Source organism: Lithobates pipiens, unplaced genomic scaffold, assembly GCF_037356315.1.
Source record: "Lithobates pipiens isolate NorthernLeopardFrog02 unplaced genomic scaffold, aLitPip1_a1.2 Scaffold_8, whole genome shotgun sequence".
NCBI classification, from domain to species: Eukaryota; Metazoa; Chordata; class Amphibia; order Anura; family Ranidae; genus Lithobates; species Lithobates pipiens.
Genome location: NW_027507903.1, coordinates 85,568,834 through 85,580,109, shown reverse-complemented (window position 1 = coordinate 85,580,109; position 11,276 = coordinate 85,568,834). Strand labels below are relative to the sequence as shown.

At 39.1% G+C, this 11,276-nt stretch overlaps 1 long non-coding RNA gene across 1 annotated transcript; it reads right to left on the bottom strand.

The window, feature by feature from the left end:
- Positions 1 to 5,226: 5,226 nt before the first annotated feature.
- LOC143963291 (uncharacterized) lies at positions 5,227 to 10,384 on the bottom strand. Its single transcript, XR_013270932.1, has 2 exons — positions 10,107 to 10,384; positions 5,227 to 5,649 (listed from the first exon to the last, which is right to left on the bottom strand). It is a non-coding gene; the product is annotated as an uncharacterized LOC143963291 (long non-coding RNA).
- Between the last annotated feature and the right edge of the window lie 892 nt (positions 10,385 to 11,276).

Here is an 11,276-nt window from a genome sequence, read left to right as displayed (position 1 = left end):
AATTGTATAACTTTCTCTCCAGCAAGGAAAATAATGACCACATTTCTCTCCAAATCCCACAAGACTAACTGTCAGAAGCAGCAGCCTCTTAGATAATCTCACACTGTAGATATGAGGCTCAAGACACAGGCGATTCCTTGCTATTTTTCAGAAGCTGAAGGCAAATGGTAAAATGCTTCATGGTTCGACTAAGGAACAATTAACATTTCTAGATTATCCCTATAAGATAGCAAATCTTTAGGTTTCAGCTTTAGATTTTTTGACTGGATCCAATTAATATGTGAAAACGTAATTAAAATGTTTGTGATTGGGTTTACATTGCTTTGTAGGCATCTTGGAAAAGCCTTTTGATTGTGGATCCACTAAGGGCACAGAGACTTTTCACTTAGCAAAGTGAATGTTCACTTAGCTTTTTAAAAAAAAGTGAAGCTGTGTTCACTTCACCCTATTCAGTAAGCAATGAACATTCACTTTTAATGAAGAGGATTTACTCATTCAGTAATTCAACTTATGATCGATTGATTGACATTGGGTTTTGTCATCAACACACTTGTAAATCTGAAAGCTTGCTTAAAGTGGTGTTGCACACACAAAAAAAAAACATTTGGAATTTTTTTTAACTCACCTCTAAATGCCTGTTGCTAGGGGGTCCCTCGTAGTCTGCCTCCTTCAGTGCCTGGGCTGGAGAAATCACTTCCCCGCGGCGCAGGAAGGGCTCAGCTTTGCCCCCTCCCTCCTGTCAGTCATCTGGGACACGTGACAGGTCCCATATGACTGCATGTCCAATCACGCCGCGTGGAGCCGCGTGGAGCCGCTCGCGCATGCGCAGTGGGTGCCCGGCTGTGGCTTCACAGCTGCACAGTTACAATGCCGGCGCTGCCAAGCGGAGGGGGGGTGAGCGGAGCTTCGATCCCCCGCATCGCTGGACCCTGGAACAGGTAAGTGTTCGATTATTAAAAGTCAGCAGCTACAGTATTTGTAGCTGCTGACTTTTAATTTATTTTTTAATGGAGACTCCTCTTTAATATAGAGAAGTGCAAGTACCGTATATACTCGAGTATAAGCCGAGATTTTCAGCCCTTTTTTTTAGGCTGAAAGTGCCCCCCTCGGCTTATACTCGAGTCACCGCCGTCTGCCTACCTGATCAGGCATGTCATGTAGACAGACGGTGGCCAGCGTGTCATAAAAACATACAGCGGCCATTCCAGTATTTAAAAGCCGCGCCTCCTCCTCGTCTGATAGGCAGAACACTCAATTTCCCAGCAGTCAGTTTTCAGCCTATCACGGACAGCCTATCACAGACAGCCTATCACGGACATCCCCTCATCCTCATACCTCAGACGAGGATGAGCGGATGTCCGTGATAGGCTGAAAACTGACTGCTGAGAAATTGAGTGTTCTGCCTATCACAGATGAAGAGGAGACGCGGCTTTTGAATACTGGAATGGCCGCCGTATGTTTTTATGACACGCTGATCGGTGGCTGCAGATGGGCACACAGAGGCATGCACAGGACACAAAGGATGAAGATTAGCACAGGTAGGCTGCAATGGACACAGGGAGGTATACACAGGACACAGTGAGGTAGGCAGATCTGCACAGGACACAGGGAGGCATACACAGGACACAGTGAGGTAGGCAGATCTGCACAGGACACAGGGAGGTAGGCAGATCTGCACAGGACACAGGGAGGCATACACAGGACACAGTGAGGTAGGCAGATCTGCACAGGACACAGGGAGGCATACACAGGACACAGTGAGGGAGGCAGATCTGCACAGGACACAGGGAGGCATGCAATAGACACAGTGAGACATGCAGCTGCAGATGGGCATTGTTGACCCTCTTTGCCACTTACAGTAGCTGCTGCATTTCCCACCCCCGGCTTATACTCGAGTCAATACGTTTTCCCAGTTTTTTGTGGTAAATTAGGGGCCTCGGCTTATATTCGGATCGACCTATACTCGAGTATATACGGTACTTGTTGTTATAGAGAACGTTAAGTATAGGATTAGACATGTGCAATTCTTTCGTTACAAATTCCTTTTCTGAACTTTTTTGTTTAATCAGTACAAATGTTATTCGAAAATACAATACAAATGCACTACAACACATTACGTCCCTTCTGAATTTTAATTCTGTCATACATGAATTTTCATACATTTTGCAAAACTCTTATCATTTTCGATATGAGATTTGCACGCAAAAAAGACAGATGATCATTCGTCCAATAATCTCATCTACCAGGCATAAAAGAAGGTGTTTACACCATGCTATTTTACAGCACACACATGCATGGGGTGGATGCAGTTGAACAACCAAAACCAAAGCCAAAACCAAAGTTTCTTAAGCTTGGGTTACATTACTTCTTCCTTCTACTGACTTATTTTTGCTCTCCCTACAGATGATTCATATGGTCAACTGAAGCCACGTACACACGGGCAGACTGTATGGCCTACTTAGTCCGTCATACAATCCGACGGACAGTCCGTCCTACTTTCGAATGAATGGACTTGACCACACACGGATGCACAAACAGTCCGTCGAAAGCTTGCGCGATGACGTGTACAGCACATACGACGGGACTAGAAATAGAAAGTCGAATACACAGCAATGCAACCTTTCGCCGTGTAAATCCTTTCTGAGCATGCGCCATTCTTAGTCCGTCGAACTAGCATACTGACGAGCGGATTGTCCGCTGAAACCAAAGTATGACGGACAGTATTTTGAAAAATCCGAAATACTTAGTACGCCAGACTGCACGCTGAAAAAGTCAGCTGAAGCCCACACACGAGCGGACTGTCCGCTGAAATGTGTTTCGACGGACTAAGTAGGCCATACAGTCCGCCCGTGTGTACACGGCCTAACACACACAGCCTTATTGACTTAGGGAGTTATTGAAGTGACTGACGCAAAGACTAGATGCATCATTAGCTTACCAAAAATAATTTTCTGAATTATAATTTGCGGTTTTACTACAATAACCGATGACATAGGTTAAACGTATATTTTATTTCCTTACAATATATGTCCCTTTGATCATTAAGGTTATACTTCACTCGCGTTTCTTCAAATGTTTTCTGGCACACAGTGGCATCGTTACAAGCTACCATGCTGTGACATACTGAGTGGAACTGTTTCTTCATAAATGTACGTTTCTTTATAAGAATTCACATCAGAAACATAGAATGGACTTTGCCATGGTTGCATTTTTGATTTTCTCATGCCAGATCATTGTTCAGTAACCTTAAAGCATATTTACACTTTTGCAGTCAAATTTGAGAAAACCTCATTAAATGTTTATGTGTTCCCATTCACACAGCCTAAAAAATGTAAATAAATAAATAAACCACACCCTTTAGATGTTTCTCCGGAGGAAGTGTCATGGTTGACTGCAAGGTTTTTTTTTAACAATGTTAGAGTGAGCCTGTCCCAAGTCTGTCATCATTAACCTACAATACATGAAGCCCAGACTCTACACCTTTGCGTGTTTCTGATTAGCATTATCAGTTTTTATTTCCTCATATCCAGTGGAGATGTTCAAAATGAGCATAAACATGGAAATGGCTCCCTTTTTTGGCTGTATTGTGATTTCTAAAATAGCAGTATTGCATTTAGGTCTTTTAGGCACGGGTTCACATATTTGCGAATTTAATGTATTTTAAACCGCATCCAATTCACATGACATATGAATGTTATGCGCTCTCAATGGAGCCTGTTCACACATGTCCAGGGTGGCCGCAGTTTTGCCTTTAGTTCTACTTTAATCATATTATTCATGTTATAAACTCTCCTAAACTGCCCTAGAAGCTTACCTTAGGCTGACAATAGACATTTTTGTTTTAAAGGTCATTGTTTTAAGGACCATCTGTATTGTCAGGTCAAGTGTGTAGGTTTAGGTCTGTAAAGGATGGACGAGTAACATCAGGCCAGCACCACTGAACCAATATTGCCGTAAGACAGCTGGTTGATAACTACAAGGAAAATAGACAGCTAGCAATGTTGGCTGTGGTCTGCTGCAATAAATAACTGCTTAAAATAGCAAACATGATCATCTTATGCTGTGGGTGTAACTTTGTGTCTACTAGCTGACAAAAAAGCTATTTTTTGATGGATTGCTATGGGTACAGCACACCATTGCTATTTTCACTAGGAGACTCATGTCTAAAAAGCTTAATAAGAGTGTGATTTTGTCTGTTGTAATTATCAAGGGTTCTGAAATAAGTACTAACTATATTGTCTTCTACCAACCATTTTCTTGCTTTCCTAAGTGGTTGGCACATACAGTTCTACAGGCAAATTAGGATTAAAAAGGACCACCATGTTCTTTACAATGTACCATGAAATATGTCAGCACTAGCTGCACAAGAAGTCATAATGCGTAATAATAATCCACATTCAAGTTGAAGAAAATCCTTTTTTTTTTATCTCCAGTTTAGCTATTCGAATTCTGGTTCTCTGCCTTATAAAAACTAAATGTGACATAACAAATGGGTTCCACACAGGGAAAGGAGTCCAGCTGGGCCATATATTAACATTGTTTGGAACCTACCACCAGTGGATGAGCACAGGAGCTGTTTACTTGGTGCTTATCCATGACCTGTTCCTCTATCTATGACATGGCACGGCTATTGGCTGGTGGTGAAATCTACTTGTTGTTTCTTCCTATTGTCTCTCAGAGCCCTCCTGTCCGCTTGTTGTAGTACTTGCTGTTGCACTTATCTATGAGGGTGAGCAATGAACATGAGAAAGCATGACTGAGTGTTCTACTTCTACCTGCCCAAAACTCATGTAGAAGGGCTCCAGAGTCCATACTCTGGTTGCTTGTTGTAGTGTAAAAAATTGCTGAAGTATGGGTTTGGTTTAGAGTGACCTTGTACCAGTTTCTGTTCTTGTCAGTCGTATGCTCAAACAAGGATCCTTGTTAGCTTTGTTTTGTATTTCCTACCCTTGTTTCATATATACCAAGGTCTGTCTCCAACCTCATCTGTCTTCTGGTTTATGTAAGCTCCCATTGTGCTACCTTTTCTATCTTGATCTCCTTGAACCTGCTTTCTCATATAAATATAGATAGGTTGTTTTTTTTGTTTTTTTTAATTAAAATTATGAATTCATTTGTTTTATTTTCCCTTTTGGTTGATCTCAAAGGATTTATGTCCTTTTTTTCTGTCGAATTAGCTATGTTACTATGTTACCAAGCATTTATAAACAATGAGTTGAAAAAAAGTGACTCCTCAGGACTGTTTATTTGAATTATGACATGCTTAGCAAGACAAAGGGTAAACATAATGCACCAAATGACCATACATAGCAAAAGTTATATGTATTGGCATATATCAGTTCCATCCTTTCCATGCATAAGAGTTCACCACCCCCATTTGTAGAAGTCTGCCTTGGGCAATCCTCCTGCTGTCAGGTGCTTTCTCTGCAGAGTTCATTGTGAGACGTTCAAGGAGGCGGGTTACATTTTCTTGGCTGAGAGCTTTCTTTTTTTGTGATTGTGGAAGTTGATATTTACTGGAACAAGTTGCACATCTCAGGTGAAGCATTTGTACAAGCTTCTGAGCTCCACTATTAGTATACAGTATGTTGTCAAGATGCAATTAGAGAGAAGAAGAGAAGATGGTACAGGACTTTCTAGGCACAGTGCCTGCAAAAAAAAAATCACATATATGATAATCAATTAAAACAATAATACAGTTTATACAAGGTGAACACATGCGCCTAGAGTGACAAGTTTGCTAGGGCTTCCAGCTTATGGTATTGGAACAGGTACACTATTTTGATATATAGCTATATTATTTATTTGCCCCTTGTTTATTCATGTTAATGTATATTTTATAATGGTTTAATTAATTTATGTGTGTGTTTTGTAGTCTGCTACTTTTTATCAAGCTTTTTTGTAAATGATACCGAGTCTAAGGAGGGATTACAGCCTGGCAAATGCCTTGTCAAGAACATTAGGGATTGAAACTTAGTGACTGTTTTACTAAAGTAGTTGAGAACCTAAATGGTGTGAATATTCCCTTTAATTATTCAGTCGTTGTGTAGATGAAATAAGTGTTTAGCAATTTCAATTTCACATAAATGGGTAAAGGGAGCAAAGATTCACACAATTTATTGTGTAAAGATTTGTTCACTTTTATTAATAGGAAAAGACCATCCGCTACTGGTGACAAGAAAAATCTTTACCTCATAGGGCAATGATGGCGAACCTTGGCACCCCAGATGTTTTGGAACTACATTTCCCATCATGCTCATGCACTCTGCAGTGCAGCTGAGCACCATGGGAAATGTAGTTCCAAAACATCTGGAGTGCCAAGGTTCACCATCACTGTCATAGAGTAATGTCTTTGTGAAATAAAGATTCATTCTAAATGCCACACTAGTAGAGATTTGGTTTGATTTTTTCTTTTCATAGTGAAGTCAAATCGACACTTGCTTTTTAAAAATGTTTTTATTATATTTTATTAATTTCCATACTATTAAATACAAAGCGGTAACATAATTATTTAATCAATCCCACCCCTCTTCTCCCACTTCTCCCTCTCCTCTCTTGTCAATCCTTTAAATCTGTATCTTTCCCCTCCTTCCTCAACCTCCTCATCTCCTATATTCCCACTATTTCCACATATTACTTCGTTTTTTTTATAATCTGTCCAACTTTTCCATACTTCATTAAATATGTCATTCTCCTCTTCTTCACTGCATTGCAGATATTACATTTTGTATGTTTTCTACTTTTTTAATCCAGTCGCCTATGCTGGGGCTCTATGGTTCTTGCCACTGTCTTGGTATCAGACTCTTTAATGCATTCATTAAATGTGGTATGACTGTATTCTTGTATTGTTTTATTAGGGTATTTATGCCATGAAATAATATACAGGGATATGGGAAATTATTTTTCTACACACACACACACACACACACACACACACACCTACACAGGTTGAACTGGATGGACTGTTGTCTTTATTTAACCTTACCAACTATGTAACTATCACATAAACAGACCCTAATCAAAATTTGTTTTTGACCACAGTGACAAGAAAAATTGTAAGGAGTAGGTTCAAAAATGTTTCTCAGACAAACAAATTTCAAACAGTGTATGTGTAGTTCATTTGGTGAAGTCCATTTGTTCCAAAATCGAATCATAAAAGTGAAAGACATTTTGAAGTGCTTTAGAACATTTTTCCAAGCCATGGAATGTACTGATACTATTTGCTTTCATTTTTGTATGAATGTTTGTTTGAAAATATACTTGTGTATGGCCAGCTTATATCGCAGCATCCTTTAATGGTCTACTTGCTTGCATTTTATTTTTGCATTGTATTGCTTCTTTTGAAAGTGAACAGCCTTTTATGTCCCTCTTTTGGAGATGCCCGAAGATAGTTCGGTATTGGCAGGAAGTGCTAGATTTGTTAAATTCTGTATATGATACTGTACTGGCTCCAGATCCTGTTCTATGCCTTCTAGGATATATATTCTAACAGCCTGGTTTGTAATCAGGCAGTGGCTATTATGGGATCTCTTTTTATAGCATATAAGGCTGATAAGCCTCCCATTGGGTCTCACCCAACACTCCTACCCTTGGAGACTGGATTCAAGAAATAGATAAATATGTAATACACAAATAGGATAAAAAAGTGTACTACCTCTTAAGATATTTGCATCAAATTAAACAGTGTATCACCATCAGAGTGTATACATGTACTAAACAATAAATAATTAATAATAATGATCCAATAATTAAAACAACGGTATTGTAGTTCATAAAACGTGAAAAAAAAGTGACTTCTTTGCAAAAATCTTCAAGCCTCTTTCCCAATAACCTCAGCGTTCTCAGTTTCCTCACTTCAATAATGTAGTATACACACATGTGCAGTAATATCCAGCTCACTTCTCTCTGGTCAGATTGGTATTCCAAGATCCCAGGGTACTCTACAGTAAGGTCTCCCACTCACCAGGGTATTCTTATTCTCCTAGATCTTCCTCCTCAGTAATGGGGCTGAGGCCCCTTTAAGAATGCGTTGTCCATATATTGGGGTGCACTCATATAACATGTGGGGACATAGAGGATAGCTCAATAGTGGAATATGCTTAAAAATCACTTTATTTATGTTTAAAATGCTGTTTACATAAATAAACAATTACACAAACATATCAGGGATACCGTACTTCCTGGTATGACATCACTTCTGGTCCTCACTCATACAATCTCCACCCTATGCTTTACATCAGGTGTCATTTGACTTCATCAGGGGGAAAAAAACAGTATCGGCTTTGAGCGGCTGTTTTTCAATAATAACCCGGAAACGATGATATGACATCACTTCCGGAAACCATCTGTGCCATTTTTTGAAAATTGAAAGCATTCAGATACACAGATTGTGCAGAGGAGGGATTTGGGGTCTTGTAGACCCCAGATCTCTCCCTAAAGAGTACCTTTCACATGGCTAATGCTGTCAAAAGGATGTTTACATTCCTTGTGACAGCAATAAAAGTGATAAAAAAAAATAAAGCAGCAGTGAAAAAAAAAAAAAAGGTGAACACACGCTTTGGTCCCACACGCATGCAAACAGTAATCGTCCCACATATTCAAGGTATCACCATGAACGTCAGATCATGGGAAGTAATTCTAGAACCAGACCTCCTCTGTAAATCTAAATTGGTAACCTGTAAAGGCTTTTAAAATGTTGCCTATTCATAGTAAAAGGTATGTCGTCTTTCGCCTTTGCATGGGCATGTGCAATTTTAAAGCGTGATATAGTTGGTGTCTATTTATTCAGCGGAACATCGTCTTTTATATTTTATAAAACAAATTGGTTATGTATTGTGTTTTTTGCATTCAAATTTAAACCAATGCATTCTCTAGGGCCTCTGCTTTAAAAAATATATATAATGTTTGGAGGTTCTAAGTAATTCTCAGACAAAAAATACTGATTGTTACATACTACATACATGTTACATACATACTGATTGAACAAAAAGTGCCAGAAAAGGCTGGGACTGGAAGACTCATAACTGCTGGATTTCCTATGACTTTTAGTTTAACTTTTTATTTGTCCTGTTTACCAGAATCACCAAAAGTGAAAAATTTAAGAAAATCCCAAATTTTGGGTTGTGATAAGAATAAAGAGAGACTGGGGACACTAGTTTGGTGACCCTGGTGACAACCAGGGATTTCCTCACTTTAAGAGAACTTCCTCTCACTTCCTGTTTTGACTATGGGACAGGAAGTAAAGGGAAATCCACTCAATGGGACACAGATGGCAAAAGCAAGACCTAGAAGGTTAGTTTATAACTATCCTTTACTTCAAGGGTCTCCACATTTTTCAGTACAAGGGCCACATCATTTATTTTACAAACATTCACTAGCTAAAAGAAATTCCCATAAGGGTCTACATCAGGGTCCTTATAAGAGTTTCCCCTACATGAGGTTCCCCATCCAAATCCCCCATTACATCAGGTTACATTAGTTGAACACATTTTCAAATTTATGTGGAAACAGCAGTACCCCCACCATAAATCAGGGTTCCTATCAGAGTCTCCCCTTAATTTAGCATCCCCATCAGTGTCCACCTTACATCATGTTCCATATCAGAGTTTCCCCTTACAGCAGGGTCCCCATCAGAGTCCCCTAATACATCAGAGTGCCCATCAGAGTTCCCTCTTGCATCATGTTCCTTATCAGAGTTCCCTCTTACAGCAGGGTTCCCATCAGAATCCCCCTTTACAGAAGCAGAAACCATAGACAGTTCCTGCTTAACTGTAAACCTCAATCAATGCACATATGTAACTGACCCTAGCTGGGGGCCAGATAGAATCCGTCAATCTTATTAGCATTTAGTTCTACTTTAAATGGAATTCCATTGCAAACTTCTCCATTGACTTACTCCTCTACTGATCACCTTTCAAGGTTATAAATGTTTAAAAAACATACTTAAAAAGATTTGTAGAATGTAGCAGTTCTTTTATGAAAATAAAAAGTTACATTGCTTGTGAGTCAGTCATTTTCAATAGTGATGGCAATAATGAAGAACTTGTAAGCTTATAATAGAACATTATTCCTGATTGGTGGGATTATGATACTGACTACTTACGCACCCTTTTCCTGTATTCTGCTCCAGCCGGTTTCTCAGGCAACAGTCATGTTGAATAGCTCAAGGTTGCTTTAGTGTCCAAGCTTGCAGCTTCTTGAATTATAATTATGGAGATGAAACCACCTGCATTTGTTGAGAAGATATATCATACTAGGTATATTGTATAAATCTGACAGTGTAACTATGCAAGCATAAGTATAAAAGGTAAATACAAAAAGTATAGTTATTTGTCAAAACTTTCAACTCATGTGCCAGCAAGGTTGTATTTTTGAATGGACTTGGCCTCCCCTCTGATTCTTGTGGTACTTTCCATTGCTTTGTGCATAAGCGATGCCAATGTGACTTGTTCTGCAGGTTTAGTTTGAAAATAGTGTAACTAGGCACTAAGAATAAACACATAACAGTTGATCACTAATTGTAGTTCCTCTTTGTGTCACCCAACCTGTACTGACTCACATAAGGTTTCTCTGCAGATCGGACAGAGCTGCATGCAAATATTTAAACAAATCAAAAATCTGCAAATTGCTGATTGCCAATGTTTCTAGGAATAATTTGTAAAAATGCATTTATATTTTGTATTATTGAGGGTTTGCAGAAAATCAAGCCTATATTTGCTACTTGAAGTAATAAGAAGGAGTAGAGCTTTGTTCACTTTGCAATATCTACTTACCCGCCTCTTGTGCATTTCCTGTTCAATCACTGCACATTTGTTCTAAGTCTTTATTACATGTAATTTTAGTTTCCTAAGAAATTGCTCCATTTTCTAGACAAAGCTTGTATTTCATTAGAGCTCATTGCAGTTTGCAGTGCAATTATGCTCTAGTATGACAATGCCGCAATTTTTCTGCACCTAATGGAGATACAGGTTGCATTTGCAGCCAGTCATAGCCATTCAAAAGCCAATGCTTTTTTGCATCACAGCCACATATATTGATTAGCCATAACATTATTGCCATTGATAAGTAACGTGAATAACATTATCTCGTTACAATGTTACCAGTGGGTGAAATATATTAGGCAGCAGAGAGCATGTTGTGCCTAAAGTTAATGTGTTAAAAGCAGAAAAAATGGGAAAACATGAGATTTGAGTGATTTTGACAGAGCGAAAAATTATACTGGCTAGATGACTGGGTCAGTGCAACTACAAAACTGCAGCTTTTGTAGGTTGTTCCTG